Here is a 9,038-nt window from a genome sequence, read left to right as displayed (position 1 = left end):
TCTCAGACGTGCAGAGTTCCCAGGATGTGGATAGCCAGATTTCTCTCTTGCATCTTTGATCTCCTTCCGACAGCTGGGAGGCTGCCTGGGAAGTGTAATGGCGTTTAAGATAGGGTCGTCACAGACAGCTCTTTCTTTTGATCCTGAAGACCTAAAGCAAGGCTGAAGTGAGTGCTGCCAGTGCTACAAAACAACATTTTGATCTTGTTTTCGCATAGTCAGGGCAATGCTAGATTCCAGTGACATGTGGCCTTGTCCAACCCTACATTCCCTCGGAGATAAGGAAGTCATTGACTTTGGCTTTCAAAATATACAGCTGGAACTGCCCAGAGGCTTCAGCCAAAGGCACGGCGAGGAAGGAAGCGAGAGAAATGAGACAGAACTAAATTCTGTTTGTTCTTCACCTCCTAGCACAAGAAAGCTCCATATCCAGACATCCTGCCCATTAATCTGGAACAGACAACTGCGATCAGAACGTCATTTCGGGATTCAAAAAGGGATACAGCACAAATGATTTACAAAATGAGCTTAACAAAGATACACATTTGGTCACAGCTGCTGCTAAGACTAGATTGGAAGGAATCCAAAAAACAGGAGGAAGTGATAGCATTACTAAATTAGAAGGGGAGATAGAGAGCTTGCTTCTGCAAAGAAATCCCAGCCTTGAAATCCAAAAATTTAATCCCAACTACCAATTACTCTTCTACTTCTAGACCAATGGAAGGCCCCTATCAAAAACCACCCGAGGTCTTTGTAGACCAGCAAAGGGCCATCACAACTTTTCTGTGTCCTTCTTGAACCGAGCCAGCAAACCGAAGAAGCGCTTGTGGTGGCTGCTCACCTTATCCACAGAAGTTTCAGAGATGGGTATACTCAGACAATTGGAGACTTTTTAGAGTGAAGAGGAATATTGCTTACTGAAATTTGTACAGATGGAGCTCTCTGTGTCGTGTGTGGGAGGATTGGGGTCAATCTTGTTAGACATAATAGGACTTCATTCATTATGGATGAAAAGATTCAGATCTTACCGTTATGCGAGGGGTTTAAGCAAATTTACAGGACTTGCAGAGGAGTGAATTCGACTACTGAGACAAACTAGTCAGCAAAGTTCAAAAAGCTGCTGGAATGTTTGTAAGATTCCGCCTCATCTGGTTGATGTCTGCAAAACATAAATATAATTTCCATTATGAAAAGGAATAAATATCAACTGCTGTTAGCTTATATAAGAATTATTGGGACTATTAATCCTTATCATCACCGCATAAGCTGATCACCAGCTGGGATCAGAATGCAATCGCCTCTGCTCCAACCCCACCGTGGCTCTAGCGTTAGATAATTCACAGTATATTGAGGAAAGGAAGATTAACACCTTGCTTTGAAGCACCCAGAACTGGGATATCAGGCCAGATGGACAATTAGCTGTTCCACTAATGCAACTCTTCTGCTCTTAAAACATACACCATTGCTCAACAGAAGTTCCAGATTATTACTGGGTTTGGTGCCATATGAATCGCTAACCGCTTTAACCACTGACCTTTAAGTGGGTTTACTATATTCTGTAGCTCCTGGGATATCTCTAAGTCAGGATCTCCTCTGCCGCCCTCACTAATCATCACGGCCTAACGAGGCAACAGCCGCCTCCATTTGCCACGGCAAAGCAGCAGAAAGATTCCCGAGCCCCAGGATCTATAGCCTTGGTCCAGAGCCTTCAGGAATCTGCCTGGATTGCAGCACATGAGAGTTGCTGCCCTTCTGCTGCAAACAGCCTGAACTGTCTGACAGATAAAAGTTGCCTTTTTTGAGACGAGATGCTCATGTCAAAATAACTTAAAGAGAAGGAGAGAGTGCAAGCATTCAGCCCACATTAAATTACTTTGGCAACAAAACTGATGAAGAAAAACACAATAAAAATACTGCAAAGAAACTTTTCCAAATGTTTCTTTGAAAGAATTTGTACATGGCCAAGAAACGCTGGTTCCACACCAGACTCCTCTGCCAATCTTTTCTTTCTTTCTTTTCACTTCCTAAAGGTTTTATTGGTACCTTTACATTTTGAAGTTCTTCACAAGACACGGAGCATGCCTTGCCATGCTTTTGCTTGTCCTCTACAACTCAAACAAATTGTTTTCAATGTTTTACCATTATTTTAAAGTATTTTAGTTTGCAAGATCTTCAGACTTTGCATGACTTGCCAGTTGCAAGACTCTACTAAATGCCCGACACGGCAGTGGAACTGTCAACGGCCTTATTGTCTACAGAGAGACTGCGAGGGAAAAGTAGAAATGAAAAACATCCATTTGATGGTCTCAAGATTGCTCGTCTGCACTCGATCATAAGGGAATCGACCGCAGTCCTTATTCCCCAATATAGAATAGAAACGTTCTAAAAATTTCAGCCCCCCATTTTTAAGATAGGAAAAGCTCTGGAGAGGTTGATTCTTTTAACCATTATCTCACTGAAGTTATTGCTAATTATCACCCATTTCCTTCACGTTCCACAAATTCGAGACAACTGAAAGGAGCGACTGGAAGTTTTTAACAGACAAAACTGAAGCCAAGCAGTAAAACTTTCAGTTTGTGTTCAGCTTGCTTTCAGCTGCTTCAATTCTTCTTGGATGTTCAGCTGCAATGAGAATGACAGACCGTACGTATTTTGAACTGTACTAAAACAATGGTTCATTAAGTCTCTGGTTCGATTTCGTCCTAATAACATTTCCCTTTAATTCTGTATAAAATGGGACAGGAGTTTTCAAACTACATCTGCTTCTGGGAAAACTATTTTCTTTTACTTAACACAAAATAACTATCTGCTTACTTCCATTTTATTTGAAAACACATTTTCAGAAAAAATGCTTGGGAAACGTTCAAATAATGTCATGCAACCCAAAACTTCACTAGGCTATCCTAGTGCTTTGGAAACCTCCAAGCAGTTCTGGGTTCCACAGTCTACAGTAGAATATGAAACCCATACAGTACTGGGAAAGGCGTCGTGGTAACTTTTCACCAATGAGCTGGAAGAGTACCAGACAAGCAGAAATTCATTTCAGAAGATGAAGAGATGAAGTCACACCACAGTGAACTTCATCACCACACGTCAGTGCCGCTAGTTTTAGCTGAACACCGAGTTCCTACGCGCAACTTCAAGATGGGGGCTCCCTGCTAGTCTCACAGCTCATTTTATGAATTGTATGGACAAAGCAATCCTCAGGTAGCCAGGAATGTCTTGGCGACCAACCTTGAGCCACTTGTGAACGCTACTCCTGGGAGCTGTATTTACCGGTCTGTAAAGCTGTCCCAAGCAACGGAGTTTGCCGTGTCTGAACCAGCTAGCCACCCCCGTTCACAGGACCAAGGACAAATGCTCATGTGCTCCCTCGAGGCTGGACTCAAAGCAGTGGAGTTCTCCTCCCTCCCCATTAATCGCTGAAGTACAGCAAATGACATGTTTCAGGGCTAGGAAAAATCTTTTTTACCAAACAAATCCTATTGTTTGGTTGGTTCCTGCGGTTTCATGAAGCTGGCTGGAGTCTGGGGACAGCAATAATACCGTAGGCTCTAAATCAGCAAGTTGGCCAGTTTTGAGTCTGCTCTTGTGAGGACACTGAGGAGCCTCCAACCATGCATGCCCTACAAGGAAAGATGGCTATTGCAAAGCAGGAGCTCCTTCACAAAAAGAACACAATCTCAAAAAATCAAGAATGCTTTCATTAACGCCACGTGTGCCAGTTTGAACTCAGGCTCTCCCTAGGATTAGGGATGATGCTGCAATTCAGCAGTAAATGCTGGAAACCACTCCAGAAGCCTCCCTGTTGGAAGTTAATATAGTCATTCTATAAATTCAACAAATCTAACTTTTAATTACGCAGTAATATAAATTGCAGAAACGCTGGCTGCAATTCAGCAGTAAATGCTGGAAACCACTCGTTCTATAAATTCAACAAATCTAACTTTTAATTATGCAGTAATATAAATTGCAGAAACGCTATATAACGCTTGCTTGCACATGATAATTTGATTGATTAACAGGGGTTCTTCAGGCAAAATCGCCGAACTCCCTAAGCAACCAGGTGCTTTTTGAACAGCCGTGGCTTTCTGAAAAACACGCTTGTGCTTCAGACAGTCCATTTGCTAGTTCTGCACAGAACAGGCCAGCACGTGCAAGAAGCAGTGGAGAGCTCCCAAGCAACAGCCTAGCTGTTATCTACTCGGATGCAAAGTGCAAGTAGCCCAGGCGCCCTTTTTCAGGTCTCGCGTTCTTTGCTTCTTTGGCCTTTATTTAACTTTTCGGTTTGGGGAAGGCAAACCAGCCACTTCGATTCTACTATTTGCACCTCCTTGTGAGTTGCTATTTCAGCACACACATCATGAATGAATAAAGGAATCAAAAAATATACCTAGCAAGATCAAGTCCTCGGGACTACTACTGGAATACTGGAAGAGTGCTGGCACCCCCTGAACGTCATGACCTCCAACAGCATTGTCTAGGATAGGAACGGGGATAGACTTTGCCTAAACTGTGCCGACACAAGGGCGCAATATGAAACAATGGGTCGAGTCAGCAGAGGTGCAGCACTAGGCGCAAGCTGTGGACAGACAGACAGACAAGGAACCAGCCATGGCACTGCTGAGAACGGTAATGTGCCACCGTCACGGGCAAGAGAACCCCACTGCCCTACAGCACGAGCGAAGGGAGCAAAGGCCGGCGCACGCTTTGTTCTCGGCAACTAACCAGGACCACCCCCGAGAGTCGCCTTCCAGAAGGAATGGAGTTTTTAATGGACTGTAAGGCCATGCAAAAAAACATTTTTAAAAAAAACCAAAACAACCCAAACAGAAGAAGATGACAGTGTATGTTTTATAACTAGAGTCGACACAATAAATACTAATGAAATTAATAACGGGCAGATTATGCAAGCATTAGCCTAATAAAGAGCTCAAGTCTGCTACTCCCCAAAACACAGTTATTTTTCTGAAGAATTGTTAGCTTTGGAAGCCTTTGCCATGCCTGTTGTACTGAATACTGAAACAGAACAACATTTATTCTAGCCTTTATTGGATGAGACATAAAATAACAATCCTCAATAGGTGTGGCCATTAAAAATCATCTGCTATCTTTGGCAAGAGCACCGAGAGCCAGCTCCAGCAATCAAGCCAGGTCCCCAGTGTGGAGAGAAGAATTCCCTCTTCCACTTCCCGGGTTATTTCAGATACCGAGCTAAGTTTCAGGCTGATGTTAATTCGTATTGTGCCATTCAGGACACAGCCATGCTGCTGTTGGTCATCTTTGGTTCTTTCTCACCTTAAGCAACAGCTTCAATAACTGGCTGTGCTGAGCAAGGACGGGAATTATTGCGGAATGCTACTTTATGCTGCCTTTCCAAATAATTCTGCTTAGCGGCGTTTGCCGAACAGAAACTTTCCATACCCTACTCAACCCCGCCATGCTACAAACGCAAACAGAGATAAAACTTAAAGCTCCAGGAGTCATTTCTTGACTTGGGGGGTAAGGGCTGCGAAAGTCAACTTAAAGGCTTAAGCTGAACTTTTCAAAACTTGGGTGTTCAAAATCCTTGTGAAACTCAGCGGGTTAAGCTGCATTAGGCATTGACATGTCCTCCTTCAAGCTGCAGTCAAATTCATCCGTATGCGTGGCCTCCTGAACAAGGTTAAGTAACCACCTTTAATTAACCACCTTTAATTAACCACCTTTAATTAACCACCTTTAATTAACCACCTTTAATTCATTCTGTCTGCCCACATTGAAACGGACAAATGACCAAACTTTTCAGAAGCAGAATTCCCACCCCAACTGCAAGATTTACAAAACAACCACTGAGATCAGGAAAAAACTCCAGCTCCAGTTCCAGCCTAGAGATCAGTGGCTTTGCCCTCACGAGGAAGTCTTGATGCTCGGATTAACCCGGGCAGACCCAGTATACACCTGCACTCGATGACGCCTCTATTTCTGAAGCCAAATCTTCTCTCCTTGCTACATCATCTCTCTCCCTCCTTAGCAAGGGGAAATTCTTGACTATTCCCTGACATCTGGCATTCACTTGTAATCTACAGGCACACGTAATGGTAGTTCTTACAAATGAGATGATGTAATACTACAGAAAATTACTGCTATTAAAAACCCATATAAACAAAATCTGTCCCCGAAATCGTCACGCAAATACAGCCTTACAGCAGCTTCTGGTCCACCAGGCAAAACTTGCTCAATTCATTCTAACTGAAGCTTAACCCAAGTCTGGAATAGGTACTGAATTTTTGGTGACAATTTTGAGTTTCAAACTGTATTCTATGTCATTTTGAGGTAGGTAAACGCTTTAAGCTTGACATCATCATATACAAGAAGAAATAGAGAGCACCTTGTATCGACCCATGATCTATTCGCTGCCTTTTCAATACATATGAAACTGCTGTTCTTTGTTTGCTGTTTTTATCATCCCCCCCTTTTTCCTCCTCCTCTGGCCACAGATTTAGTACAATCTGCAAGTCCGATTCTTTACCCTGCGGAACTGAAGTCAGAAAAATATAGTGACTAAAAATCACGGTCCAAATGTCTCTTTCCTTACTCACTGACAGAGCTCTTTGCCCAAGATATTCATTTGCTTTACAAAGCCCCGTGAATTACACCACTTCGAAGAGTCCCCTTCGCAGTAAAATATCAGCGCTTTAAAGAACTGTCACTGAAGAAACATTAGCTGGGCAGAAAAGGCAAACTTGGCTGTCTGCTGGGCCAGGACGGTTCTGCCTCCTCGCAACAAGACTGAGTTGCTGTGCTCTTTCTGGAGAGCGGTGAAAGCGCTCTGCTGTGGAAGGATGAAAATATCTTTCCTGGCTGAGCGAGCTGCTTCTGTAGACTGAACGTTCTAGCAGAGGTTAGAAAATTGCTCGGAATGGCTTGGAAACTTTGCTCTAGATTAGAGACATTAGGTCAAGAAAAATCAGATAATCAGAACAAATGTTTGTATCAATACGTGAAACATTACTTGCTGAGAAGTAAAAACCACAATTTAAAATTGACTGACACTTCAATTTCCCCAGATGACTGTACGAAACAACCTATTTTTTTACAGCATCATTCCCAGCCAGGTATGGCTTATCAAGCAGTGAATTCACCTATATTCAGTGGTGGAGAGAAATCATTAAAGCAACGCTGAAGTCGCACAGATATCTCCAGAAAATAGGAGACCACCTGAAAAGCAAGGCAACAGGGAGGCATTAGAGCAAACACCACCATTAGTTGATCCCTGCTTTACCGATACCACGACCCGGTATCTCTGGCAGCGTATTACCCTGTTCTCTGCCCTCAGTCGGTGCTCAAGCAGGATAGAGGGTGACGACAGCCACTCTCAGACCCCTCAATTCCTGGCTCACCTGCGGCAGGAGGGAGGGAAGGCTGCAGCGTCCTGCCGGGGACCCCCGCCTGCCCGTGCTCCTTCGGGCAGGGGGGCCCCCTCCCGGGCACTGACCCTGCCTGACAAACCAAAGCTCTCTGCTACTGCAAGAGCTCCCCAAACTGTGCTTCAGGGGATAAAAAAAAAAAGGGCAAATTGTTTGCAGCTGGCTCAGCAAAGCATATTAAACAGTAAAAGGCACTTCATTCCATCAGTGTTTTTGAGAAAAGGTGCACCAGGGTGCTGTGAGAGATTCGGCAAGCTGCTCCTTGCAGTTTGAAGAGCCCGGGCAGCCCGGCAGGACTCTACAGATGCGGCCCCGGGGCAGACGCAGCGTGCGGCCCCGCCTGCTAGCGTACCTGTGCAGTGCAGTCCCCTTAGCGGGGGCTAAAGCAGCACTGGAAGCTGAGCAGCAGCAACGTTAACGTGCTCAGCCAGCCAGGATCTTCAGCGCGTTTATGTGCTTTGAGTCTAAAAAGATGTAGGGTTTTTTTTTTTTCTCCTTTGAGAACCCAAACTCCCTCGTCATCCCCGTGAGAAAACCCAACCTGACCCACACAGAAACACGGAGACGAGCCTTTCTTCCAGGAGCTACTCAAGTGCAGAGGAGCAGATAGCCCGCGGCGAGCCCCCCTTTTCCGCTCCATCCTTTCTTCCCCCTCGAGCTTTGGAGGCAGTGTTGTACAAGCCACCGGGATGAACGGAGAACAAATCTGTTTGGGGAGCTGGTTACAAATGTTAATGTCAATCCAAACCACAAAGAGGTCTGGTGAGGGTACAGGCTGGGCTATGATGCTCTCTCCTTTTTTTGAATTTGAACTGAAAACTTTCCTAGTTTGTAGTTAGCTTTCACTTACAGGGTTTAACAGAAAAGATGCAAGATGTTACTTTTACAGACAAATACTGTTCCTGAGAATGCTTTTTCAAACTCCTTCCAAACCTCCTGGACTATCTAAGACCCCCGATTCCTTCAGGAATAATTTCTCCACCTCAGTAACAATCTTAGGAGGCCAACTAATCACCGTCAGGAAGAACCGTTAAGCACAACGAGTACCTTCCTCCCTGCCGCTATCTCAAGGCCCAGCACTTCCCGAAATACTCTTCCCAGGTAGGTTTCAATTTCAGCAAAGAACCGTCTGAAATGTATAGGTCACGCACATAAAGTCTTATCTAGAAACAAAGATCAAGGATTTTATTAGAGCATTACACTAGACCAACAAAGACTCTGAAAATGACATTATTTCAATACACTAGCAATATGGGAAATCTGAAAAAAAAAATAAAATCAGTAATGCTTCCTGATTACTGAAAATCTAGATCTATTTGTCCTAGACAGTGAAATACTTGGTTCAAATACTGTTCACAAGATAGGTGTCTTGAAAATAAATCTGAGGAGGCACTTCAAAGCCATTAGATCAAAAGCACTAAGAAAAAGATTGAATGTGAACACGATCAAAAATTGAATTTTAGAATGAAAAAAATGGCACAAATGTATGAAGTGCTTTGAAGCCGCAATTTACCTTGATTTACAATCGCATTTTCCCCTTGCGATCGTGGGTGGTCAGCGTCCCCTCCATAGAGCAGGGAGGTTCAGGCGACCGGCGGCAGGCACCCCGCCCCTCCCCCCCCCCCGGGG

The 9,038-nt window shown here is 44.2% G+C and overlaps 1 long non-coding RNA gene across 1 annotated transcript in view; it reads right to left on the bottom strand.

Annotated features, from left to right (window-relative positions):
- Positions 1 to 1,060: 1,060 nt before the first annotated feature.
- LOC118452101 overlaps positions 1,061 to 9,038 on the bottom strand; it is a 21,232-nt gene continuing 13,254 nt past the window's right edge. The window contains exon 3 of the long non-coding RNA XR_004841752.1: positions 1,061 to 1,159. This is a non-coding gene — a long non-coding RNA (uncharacterized LOC118452101). The remainder of the gene's footprint in view (positions 1,160 to 9,038) is intronic.

The sequence above is a fragment of the Egretta garzetta genome, unplaced genomic scaffold, assembly GCF_000687185.1.
Source record: "Egretta garzetta isolate BGI_Z169 unplaced genomic scaffold, ASM68718v1 scaffold414, whole genome shotgun sequence".
NCBI lineage: Eukaryota > Metazoa > Chordata > Aves > Pelecaniformes > Ardeidae > Egretta > Egretta garzetta.
The sequence above is the reverse complement of the archived record's forward strand: the minus strand, read 5'-3'. Positions and strand labels throughout refer to the sequence as shown.